Source organism: Megascapheus bottae, chromosome 2, assembly GCF_031878675.1.
Source record: "Megascapheus bottae isolate mThoBot1 chromosome 2, mThoBot2.hap1, whole genome shotgun sequence".
NCBI lineage: Eukaryota > Metazoa > Chordata > Mammalia > Rodentia > Geomyidae > Megascapheus > Megascapheus bottae.
This window is the reverse complement of record NC_143510.1, coordinates 72008930-72021617: the sequence shown is the minus strand read 5'-3', so window position 1 is coordinate 72021617 and position 12688 is coordinate 72008930. Positions and strand designations below refer to the sequence as shown.

Genomic DNA, 12688 nt, shown 5'->3' with positions numbered 1-12688 from the left:
CATAAATAAATAAATACATACATACATAACTAAATAAATATTTATTTATTTGTGAATAATAAATAATCATAATGATCTTGTACTTTATTCATTTCTTTGCAGAAATCAAGTTTATTATTTAATGACTACATAAATAAAATCTGTACTTGTTTTAATATGCTTATGTTTACATGTATATGTTATATAAAATTATAAATATAATTTACATATTATATTATATAGTGTAAAATTATGTATAAAATGAAACCTAATGATAGTTACCCAAACTCTCTCCTAGAATTTACCCACGCTATATTTTCATAGATTTTTTATCAAAATGATAGTTTCCTTTAGACAATTAAAGAAGGAATAGTCAAATTGTTTTCTTTTCCTTTTCCATCCAAAACAGAGATAGGCGAATTTCCATAACTAAGAATGTTGTCATAAAATAAAGTAGAAAATTAAAAAAAAATCTAACCATATACATAAGTATGATTACGTCAAGTTAAAAAGCTTATTCGTAGCTATAGAGTCAACAAAGTGAAGAGACAGCAGACAGCATGGGAGAAAAATCATACCAATGACTGAGAGAGTTTTGATATCTGAAGCATATAAAGAAGCAAAAAATTTTAAACATCAAAATAACAAATAATCCAATCAATTAATGGGGCAATGAACTGAACTGAATAGCGAGTTTTCAAATTAGAAATACAAATCACCAATAAATATAATGAAAAGTGTTCACATACGCAGTCATCCATATTATATGGAAGTACCATCTCATCCTTGTCAGAGTACCTATCATCAAGAAAACAAGAAAGGCTTTCGGCTTTCGGCTCAGAGGAGGCCAAGGTGCAACTTTCTTCGGTCGTCCCGAATCCGGGTTCATCCAACACCAGCGGCCTCCACCATGCCACCCAAGTTCGACCCCAACGAGATCAAAGTCGTGTACCTCAGGTGCACCGGTGGTGAGGTCGGTGCCACGTACACTCTGGCCCCCAAGATCGGTCCCCTGGGTCTGTCTCCAAAAAAAGTTGGTGATGACATCTCCAAGGCAACGGGTGACTGGAAGGGTCTGAAAATTACAGTGAAGCTGACCATTCAGAACAGACAGGCCCAGATTGAGGTGGTACCTTCTGCCTCTGCCCTGATCATTAAAGCCCTGAAGGAGCCACCAAGAGACAGGAAGAAACAGAAAAACATTAAACACAGTGGAAATATCTCTTTTGACGAGATTGTCAGCATTGCCTGGAAGATGAGGCACAGATCTTTAGCCAGAGAACTTTCTGGAACCATTAAGGAGATCCTGGGCACAGCCCAGTCTGTGGGGTCTAATGTTGATGGCTGCCACCCCCATGATATCATAGATGACATCAACAGCGGTGCAGTGGAATGTCCGGCTAGTTAAGAAGTGCAAGAGACTGAATAAAGAAATACTGACAACCTGTAGCCTCTATTCAGTTTACAGAGTTAAGAAGTGCAAGAGACTGTTTGAATAAAGAAATACAACCTGTAAAAAAAAAAGAAAAAGAAAAAGAAAAAGAAAGCAAGAAAGGACATTTGCTGGTGAAGATGCAGGCGGAAGACAAATGGTGGTAAAGGAAATTGGTCCAGCCACTATGGACATTAATGGAGAGTTTCCTCAAAAAAGAAAAGCCAGAATTTGAATATAATCCAGTCATATTATGCTAGTATATACCCCAAAGAAGAAAAGTCTGCATGTTCTAGAGATATCTGCTCACCTAGATTTATCACCGCTATTCCCGAAAGACAAATTATGGAATTATCCATGGTGCCCATTAAGAAGTGAATCCAAGATGTGGTAAATATCATAGTGAGTTTCGTTCATGTATTATGAATGAACTTTTATTTTCTGGAAAATGCTTAGAATTGGAGACCATTATATTAACGGAAATAAATTAGTCACACAAAGACTCACACTAAGTGATTCTTCCAATTGTCGATGGTAGGGGGTGGGGAGAAAACTCAAAACAAGCAAACAAAGTAACGAAAATCAAAGAAAACTTTGGACGAATACTATCTACTCAAGAGGCTGATATTGGAAGGATTTCTATTTGAGGGAGCTGAAATCAGAAGAAACTAAATGTGGTCATGTGTCTGTCATCCAAGCAAAGATGGGAAGTGTAAACAGGAAGGCGGAGTGAGCTGGCCCTAAAAAATAGCAAGAATTTATCTCAAAAAAAATTTAAAAATCCAGAACAAAAGTTGATTGTGGATGGTAGGGATGTGTGGATGGGAAAGGGAGCTTGAGGTAGAAGTATGGTTCAAGAAATGGATCACCTGCAACTGTCCCTATTCAAACAAAAAATAAAAGAGAAGGAAGGGAGGGAGGGAGGGAGAGAGGGAGGGAAGACAGAGACAAAGAAAGAAACAAAAGAAAAAGGGCTGTTAGGGAGGCAGAAGTAGAAAAGTGGAAAAAGTGCAATTAAAAAGAGAAAGTGTTTTATGCCTGTAATCTTAACTAATATCTGAAGATGCAGTTTAAAGCCAGCCAGCCAAACAAAAATTCATAACTTTATTTCCATTTAATCACCAAAAAAGGCAGAATTAGAGCTGTGGCTCAACTGGTAGAGAATTAGACTTGAGCAAAGATAAAAGTCACTTCCCTGGCCCTCATTTCAAGCCCTAGTATGTGGTACTCACAAAGGAGACAACATGCAGACAGAAGGACTAATGGGAAGGGGGGAGGGGATTAAGGAAGGAAGAGAAGGGTGAATGTGATCAAAGTATATTTTATGTATGCATTAAAAAGTCATGAAAAATATACAATTTAACATATGTCAATTAAAAAGAAAGAGAAACGTTAAGACAATGAATGGTTGAATTCAGGTCGAATGAAATGGTTGTTTATTAATCACAATATGGAGTATATGCAATTAGATTGAGGGTTGACATTTGAGAATATAAAATCAGATTGAGTAAGAAAGACAATATTTTATGTGCTCCGTTATAAGAATTAAAGGAAATTGTATTGAAAATTATATGCAAAACCAAGGTCTAAGAATTCAAAAACAAATATACAGTTTCCAATAAGTAAAAGATTTAGTTTATAGAAGGATTTATTTTACTAAGAGGGTTAAAGGTAGATCCCAAATGTCAAGATAGTTTTATTAATTGATATGCAAAGAAAGCAGCAATGCATGATGATCTTTTAAAGATTTTATAATTAAAATAATACTCATGAATATTGGTGGTTAGTACATGGTAGAAACAAAAATAGAAGGGATGAATTTATTTGAAAGAGAAAGATGAAGGCTCTAGTAAAGGAGTTATGGCAGATAAAAGAAAGTGACTTATGCAATATGTAAAGCATTCAGACTAACTCCTGGCACATGAAAAGGGTTCCATAAATAATAGTTGCAAATATAATGAGAAAAAGAAGAAAGTGTTGAAGAGAATGAAGAAGATGCTAGAATAGGAAGAGCAAACATAGCAGGAGAGAACAAATGATACAACAAAATGAAATGCCATTAAGAATAATACTTCTTTCTCAGTGTTTTATTTTTATGATCTTTAAGTAGTTGAACAAAGAAGTTTTCCTTCAACATACCAATTTATCAATACATAACACCTTGGTCAGTATCACTCATTTTATCCATTGTTCTTCCCTATCTTTCCCCATGCCACTTACTCTAATTCAACATTCAATTTAACCATTATAACCACATTATAATTGCAATTTTATAGTGATATTTAATGCAATTACATCCTATTGCTCAATTTAAAAACAACATAATGACTACATATTTGTAATGGAGAAACCGACTATACATTATTAAAATAATTATCATAAACTTATAGAATAATAAACTTTGCATAATTAATTTCATTAAGATATGGTTTATAGTGATGATAATGAGAAGAATATGCTTTGGATAAACATTCCCACAGCATGTAATGTCAAGAGGACGGTGTGGCACCCAGAGCCATGTGTGGTGGAAACATCACATGGTTTCACCTTTATCTGTGAGTAGTAAATTTTAGGATTTGTGCCCTACTTTGTGTCTACCAAAATCCATCCTTTCTTATACTTTCTTGATCCAGCTACCATAATGTGTTCAGAGCTAATAAAATTTTTACTTAGATACAATTTACATACAATAAATTTAGGATGATAGGTTTATACAATGTGAAGAGAAATCAGAGTATTATTAATCTTATTTTAAGCCCATACATATATTGATGAGTTTTAATACATTCATACAAGTGTGAAGGCCGTACCACATCATGTTGTAGGATAATTTCCCTATCTGGACCAGTGTCCTTTCTATTCCATTAAATGACCCAACCCTCATCTCCAATAACCCACAGATCTACTTTCTAATAGAATGTAGCCACTGGGGGAAAAAAGTCACAAAACATCATTGCTTCTGGGAAGATGCAAAATAATGTTGAATGACTCTGAAATTTGGGAGCATGAGACTTATACATGAACAAATCTGTACAAATTGGATTATTTAACATTATAAAGTGTCATGGCAAAAATAAGCAAGTAAAGACATAACCCCCAAAGAAACTTTTATTTTCTATTTTATTAGTTTCTTTGCTCCTTACCACTCTCATTTTTCTTTTGTGCTTATGCTTACACTGGTCTTTTTATTCTGGAAGGGAATACCTTCATTACTCCTAACTGAGGAAAAATTGAGGAAAACTATAAATCAAGCACATTAAAAAAATAGAACTTATAATATGAATCACTCTGATCAATACAAGGACTTTTCACTGAATGTTACTCTACTAAATTTATTCCTTTTTAAAAATATAACTGAGATTTTTTAATGGAGTGATTTTAGTTAGTAGCAAATATTAATCTCTGAAATTTATAGGGGTTTTTTTTGACATGGGTCCTCCTTGGCTTTTTGATATACCTAGGGTGTTTCCATTCTCCATTTCATTCATGTGAAAGAACTCAGTCGCAGTTATGCAACCAAACTGATCTTCACATTGCTAAAGGGTAGGCTTTTGGAAAAACACACCCTGCTTTTGAATTATTTTCCTAAATACCTGTTCTTCTCAGTATCTTTTGTTCTTTTATTCTGTATCTCAGCATTCCAACCTTATTTATATAAAGCGTGATAACTGTGTGGTAATATGTAAGCTAGAGCATTTATAGATATTTAAAACAATGTTTACCATGGGTAAATGCCTACCATAACCACTTCAAACTCACTAGCTTATTTCCTCCTTACCATCATCCTATAGGTTTGTATTACCATCTTCTTTTTCCATATGAAGAAATGGTGGCTTAGTACTGTAAACACAATGCAGGTATACTGATACTTTGTTTCATTGTGGTCTAACAGTGACACAACTATTCCACAACGGCTGACAACTTCTGTAACATCAACCTGACAATAAAAATAAATTTAAAAACAGAGTTTCACAATGTAACTCTAAACTCTAATAATAGATTTCATCTCATTATATGGACAGAGAGTATAGAAAAGAACCCATGGAAATAGTCATAGTAATGTGAGTAAAAGAATAATAACAGATGCTGGAGGGGATGTGGCCAGGACGGATCACTACTATACTGTTGGTGGGAGTGCAAACTCGTTCAACCACTATGGAAAGCAGTATGGCAGTGCCTCAAAAGGCTAAACATAGAACTCCCCTATGACCCAGCAATTCCACTACCTGGCATTTACCCAACCATCCAAAATCTAGGGCATACTAAATCCACTAGCACAACAATGTTCATTGCAGCATTGTTCACCATAGCAAAGATATGGAACCAACCTAGATGTCCCTCAGTTGATGAGTGGATCAACAAGTTGTGGTATTTGTACACAATGGAATTCTATGCGGCTGTCAGAAAAAATGACATCGCCCCATTTGTTAGGAAATGGAAAGACTTAGAAAAAATCATATTAAGTGAAGTAAGCCAGACTCAAAGGAACTTAGGCTCAATGGTTTCCCTCATTTGTCATAACCAGTAGAAACCTTGGGCTCTACTAGCAGAGATCTGCAATAGAGCAAAACCTTGATATATAAGGCCATATAGTATGAAGCTAATTGAAAGGACCTCCAGGATACTGAAACAAAAGCCATATAATGAATGATTGTTGTCCTTAATGTACTATGTCATTTCTCATCTCTTTTGCTGTCCCTTGGTTATCTCATATTGTTACAGTATCTCACTTTGTTATCTGATATATTGAATTTATTTGTATTTGGGTATTTGAAATTTGATAGGGAAGAGGGGAAAACCAAGACGGGGGGGTGGGTGGTGGGGGGGCAAGGGTGATGGGTACCAAGACATGTGAAAGGGTATCAATGTATGGGAATTAATGCACCTTCTATCTGGCAAATATCACGTAACCCTTTTATTAATTGCAATAAAAATTATAAATAAAAAAGAGTCATCAGATAATTAAAATAAAATATAAGATAATGTTTTCTTTGCTTTTCTCTCATTAGGACCCTGGCTTTCTAAATCTGTACCTCAAAAGTAATAAACCAATAAAGAGAAGAGAATGCAAAGTAATATCTTTGTTATAATGAGATATTATGCTGATGGTAAATTATTTGTTTACCCAGTCAATGTAATCTGCAGCAGCTTTCCTGAAATGTATATTTATTCAGATGACTATTATGCAATTGGACCATTTTAAACCTATCAGGTTTCCTTTCATTATGAGCACAAAATGGGTCATTGCTTTAGCAATACATTTTCTCAGAGACTTCAAATTATATGTTCACCTCAAAAACAATGTATTTTGAAGGACTTATATCACAGTGAATTTTAATATGTTTTTATGTGTGAACACATGAAATGATTTATTGAAGTATACTGTAAATCTTACAGAAAAATATATTTGTAGCAGGAGGCTGTATTGAGGTTGACTGAAAGCCTCACGATAGTTGTAAGCTCGTCCACATGAGCTATCCATCTCTTTTCATTTTAGTTTGTTTTAGATAGAGTATGTCTAGTTCTTTTATCTAGGCCAGTTTTGGATTATAGTCCTTCTGCCTTCATCTTCCAAGTAGCCAGAACCAAAAGTGTGTGTCCTTAAGACTAGTTAAAATGTGTAAACTCTTAAATAAACAACCTGATGAATATCCCTAGTGACTATTTTCCTTTAAGTATAACCCTAGTAAGAAGAAATTATTGCCAATATTTGAAGATATCATTTTTGAGCTCCTTTCTGGTTATCAAACCCACTCTATTCCTCAAGTAACTAATAGATTGATAACAATTATTTTTAACTGTTCTTGAAGCTTAAATGAATACAACGACAGCAGGCATAATTCTGATGTATATCATTGTGTATATCTTGTGAATATCAAGATGTTTCAGGAAGAAAGTAGTCAGCCATTAAGACATCAATACAAGTAATTAGGGTGTTCATTATTGGACTAAAAGGTAAGGGTTACTCTGTGAGAGTATGTGGCGAAGAGACTGAAAAAAAAAGAGAAAACAGACCCTTTAAGGTATTTTTTCAATGAAGAGATACAGTTATAGAATGCTGATATAAGGTAACGAGAAGACTTTAAAAGCATAAGGAGAATAAAGCAGAGCTTTACATGAATAAGAATGATTTATTGCAACAGGTATGAATCATAGAAATGAAAATTAGCATGACAAACCCAGATATTTAAAATGGATAAAACATAAAAGTCTAACTTTTTTTGTAGGAGGTTGATGTGGTTGATATCACTGGCTAATCCTGTATAGCAATTATTATTTCCTTTGTGATGTTTATGACAATCCCATTCATCACAAGTAAAAAGATTCTTTATAGCAGAAAATGTTCATGTGATCTTCTAAGTAGGAACCTAAAGAGAAAATAATCAAGAATTTTTGGACCCTACCTTCCATACATACACCCTGAACGAGAAAGCTGCTTTTGTAAGACACAGTGATGGGAATTTTATAGTAATAATGACTGGATTTGGGATCAAACCTTCATCTGTCCCAGGAAGTTATAGTAGAGACATGTACTTCAAGCAAAATATAATTATACTCCAGAGTTAACTAGCAACTTGATAGGGCAGGAATAATTGAGAAGATATTTAAAATGACAGAAACAAAATTATTATCTTAATTCATTGATCTAATATGATCCCTCAACAGGACTTCCTTTTGGTCTTATTGTCTTTTTAATATATTCAATTAGGAGATGTGGATAGCAAGCTTCAGTGGAAAGGTGATTTACACATACAAACAAAATGATGTAGAATTTAAGTCCTACAAATATCATTATCTGATCACAATATCAGTAGCTTTCGATATCTGTATATAGATGACATATGAGTACAAGTAATGGGATGTTAAAAAGTGACTAGAAGGGCTGGGAGTTTGGCCTAGTGGTAGAGTGCTTGCCTAGCATGTATGAAGACCCAGGTTCGATTCCTTGGTACCACATACATAGAAAAAAGCTGGAAGTGGTGCTGAAGCTCAAGTGGTAGAGCTCTAGCCTTGAGAAAGTCCAAGGACAGTGCTCAGGCCCTGAGCTCAAGCCCAGGACTGGCAAAAAAAAAAAAAAAGTGACTTAAGATGAGTTGCCTTTAGAGTTGCCTTTAGATATAGTCACATTTAGTAAAATCAAATAACACATAATTAGAAATTAAAGATATGAAACTGATATTTTAGAACACATCACTTTATCTGTCTATAATCTATACTATAATTCTTTGCTATAATATTTATCCTAACAAATTTATACAAAAGTCTCTTTATTTTAAATTCTACATTGACAATTTCACAAATGAGGATTCTGTTATAACCTATATTTTGTTCAGAATCTATGAAATTATTATTGCTATAGCCATATTTCTTTTTGTACATTTTAAAATTTGTATATATGATGAGAAATAAACAGACAAAAAATAAAAACTCAAACTTTTTAAGACAGATGACTCATATTTCTCACATGGTGGCATTGTTAATAACTGTTCACCAGTTTTTATTCACATGGAAAGTAAAGCAAACGAGGGCTCCGTCTTGAATTCATGGGATTAACATATTGCTTAGATCATTATAAAGACCAATGCAGATGGAGACTCTATTCACTGAGACTTATTTTTTGATGTAATATTCACATTTTCTTAGTAGAAAGAACGTTACTCACAGATAAAATCAGTCTGTTCTCTTGCAAATTTTGAATGTTTGAAAATTAGAGAAAAAATCCGAGGCTGTGTGACCCTTTCTTGCTCCCATAAAAATTAAAGGATGTGATTGTGCCTGAGCCCTTTTGAAGGGTTGGGCAAAGGAACAGTGGAATAGTTAATGAGACTTAGAAATCCCTGACAGTTTCTCTCAGGCTTTTGGATATGTTGTAGGCATCATTGATATGGCTTCTCTACACAATAGAAATGTAGAGTGTTCACTTGCCTTTCATCAAGTAACAAGTTAAAGAGACTAAATTATACTGATGTTTCACTACATGCAGTTTTGTCTGGACTACTGGGTAACTTGAAAATAAAGACATGCATGTGCTAAGCAAGTTCACTTATCTGTGGCAAGTTGGTTTAAAAATGTTTAAATTTTAAACTACATTTTCAGAACCTAGTGCTATCCCCACAGTAGGAGAGCTGACACTTATAAAGTCCCACATTTTCAACAATATTAATTTCAGCATTGAAGAGATAAAATAAAATGTCTGGGATTAAAGGAAGAAATGTGAGTGGCCTGTTTGGACAAAGTCTATAAGGTTAACAGTGACTAGACTCAACATGCAAATGCCATCAAGATGAATGTTTACAACCTTTTAGAGAGCCAATTATTCTGGTTTTTGTGCAGGCACTGGAGATCAGCCAGATCAGTTGTATGCCCAAAGCTGCTTTGAATCTGTCTTTTCAAGCAAGAGCTGCAGAAAACATTATAGATAGGTTGGACTTACATTCCCTTCTGGTAAGAGAATCTTTCTTTTTCTTTATTATGGTGAGAGTTTGATTTTTTTTAAATCCTTTTAATCAATAATATGGTCAGACAGAGGAGAAGCTGTTCTGCCTTACAAGTTATGAAATGTTTTCTTCTTTGAAATATTTTTTTCATGATGGTTTTTGCCTTTGTGTTAGAGCAAGATAAACTGAAACACTAAATCCCACTACACATGTGAAATTTGTATTGGAAGTAAGAGATTCTTAAAAGACTCTTCTGTTGAATGAAGTGTGGGGTTATTTTATGTTACACTATGATTCTGCTGGCCAGAGCAATAGGAAAAAATAGATTGCTATAATGAAAGCCTAGTATGAAGGGAAATGTGTGTTGAAGTTTTCTTCTGACCAATGATTTCTAACTATGCACCACCACTGAATGTGATCAAGAAAAATGATGAAACAGGTGACATCAATTAAGATGCATTGTACTTACGATCTGAGATGGTAACTCCATTGCGCAACTACTTAAACATAATAAAAAACAACATAATTTTAAAATGGAGCTTGTCCATGAATTTATACTTTTGATCACTCTAAATTTATTATCATAAAATTAGAAAATAATTATAATTATGTAGTTGATATAGTCTATAGACTACATATAGTCTACAGACATAAACTATTTGTATAGACTATATAAGATTATAATTATAATTATAAAATTATAAAATGCATTATAAAATGACAAAATGAAAGCTATAATCAGTAACTCTGTGTAAATTTGCTTGTATATGACTTTGCTACATATGCCAAGCACATATGTATAAAGTACCACATTTTATTGCTCAGAGGAATGTGTGTGTGTGTGTGTGTGTGTGTGTGTGTGTGTGTGTGTGTAATATCTAAGCATTTTTGCAAGGCTAGCATTCTACCACATGTATCACAGTTTCACTTACACTTTGCTTATTTGTTTTTTGTTAATTGGAGACAAGAGTCTTATGGGCATGCCTACCTGGGCTGGCTTGAATCATGATTCTCAGACCTCCACCTTTTTAGTAATTACAGCTACAATTTAAAGGCAAGGACACCAAGGATGATCATATGAATAGTTAAACCTATAAAATGCACCAGAATCTTTATTTGTCATAACTTCTGCCTCAATTTATAGCTGTGCCAAATGCTAAGAGAAAAGTGATCTATAAATGCCTAAACATATATGCATATGTCCATATGTGTGTTTAAAACATAACATTACATATAATTATACATGTTTAAGTGCATATGAATGTTTGACCTACGCAGTTAAATTTAAGATAATGGCAATTTTATGCATAATGGCAATTCAATTATAGATAAAGTGGTAGATTTTGGTTATACAAAAACTCTTCAAGCCAGGTGTGGTGGCTCATGCCAGTAATCCTAGCTACTCAGGAGGCTGAGATCTGAGGATCACAGTTCAAAGCCACGCTATCTCCAACTAACCACTAATAAAGAAGAAGTGGAGTGGTGGTTCAGGGGCAGGCTGGTAGCCTTGAGCTGAAGAGCTCAGGGACAACACCCAGGCCCAGAGTTCAAGACCCATGATCAACAACGAAAAGAAAAAATTCTACATATTTTTCATAACACTAACATATTAAACAGTGATATAAATATCAAACAACTCAAAATGAAACAGTTGCATTTGAGGACAAATTTATTTAAGGAACAAAATTAATTTGTATGCTGTATTTTTTAATTCATTTTAGCTGCTGAATATCTTTCAGACATAGATTATTTTGTCATGTAAGTGTATGTGTTAGCTTTTACTAAAATCATTTCAATGGTTTTAATGGTTAATTCCATTTTTAATGGAATTTGTAGATATCCAGTTAAAATTTATATTTATTAGAGCAAATCAATTACAGATTTATTGATTATTTCTTTCTAAAAGCCTGAGGATGCTATTTATAGCTTTTTGTGAAAAATTATCAAAGCTTGGGAATAGTAAATATGGTCTTCTGTAAGCAAAATGCAAATTACCTGTGCTATATCTAGACAATAGAATATTATTCAGCACTCTAAGTAATTTTTGAAAAATCATACAGGAAACAGGGCCGGGAGTTTGGCCTAGTGGTAGAGTGCTTGCCTAACATGCATGAAGACCCGGGTTCTATTCCTCGGTACCACATACATAGAAAAAAGCCAGAAGTGGTGCTGAGGCTCAAGTGGTAGAGCTCTAGCCTTGAGAAAGTCCAAGGACAGTGCTCAGGCCCTGAGCCCAAGCCCAAGACTTGCAAAAAAAAAATCATACAGGAAACAAATTTATGTTGTTAAGTGAGTCAGGTAAATATAAAACATCTGTATGCTATATTATTCCATAATGTGACATTCTAGAAATGGCAAAGCAAACTCTTTGGAGAAAGCATTAAGAATAGTAATTTTTAAAAGCCAGGGAGGGAAGGAGGATGGAAAGATATAACATAGAATTGTTAATACACAGACCTTTCTGTAATAACACAGTACATAATATCATTACTTATTGGTCAAAATCAATAGACTAAGTGTACAATACCAAGAGTAAACCCTGATGCACATGATCATCTTTCTGTAATGATGATGTGTCCACTATAGGCTCGCTGATTCTGACAGCTGTTTTACTTTGTTTATCTGCTCAGACCATGATCCTCCAATCTCAGTCTTCTGAGTATTTAGGATTATGGGAATTAGCGACCAGTGCACAATAGCCACGAAAGGAATTTTCTTAGCATGAGTCCTCTAATATGTACCTCCTAATTGTATCAAACAAATGAAATTTCATTGCATGTATGGAGAAGAAGCAGTGAGACTGAATGTTGCTCCTCAAAGGTTATTTTTTTTCCTGTTG

General features: G+C 34.1%; 1 pseudogene; it reads left to right on the top strand.

Annotated features, from left to right (window-relative positions):
- Nucleotides 1–836: 836 nt before the first annotated feature.
- LOC150067314 (large ribosomal subunit protein uL11 pseudogene) lies at nucleotides 837–1496 on the top strand (annotated as a pseudogene).
- Nucleotides 1497–12688: the final 11192 nt, after the last annotated feature.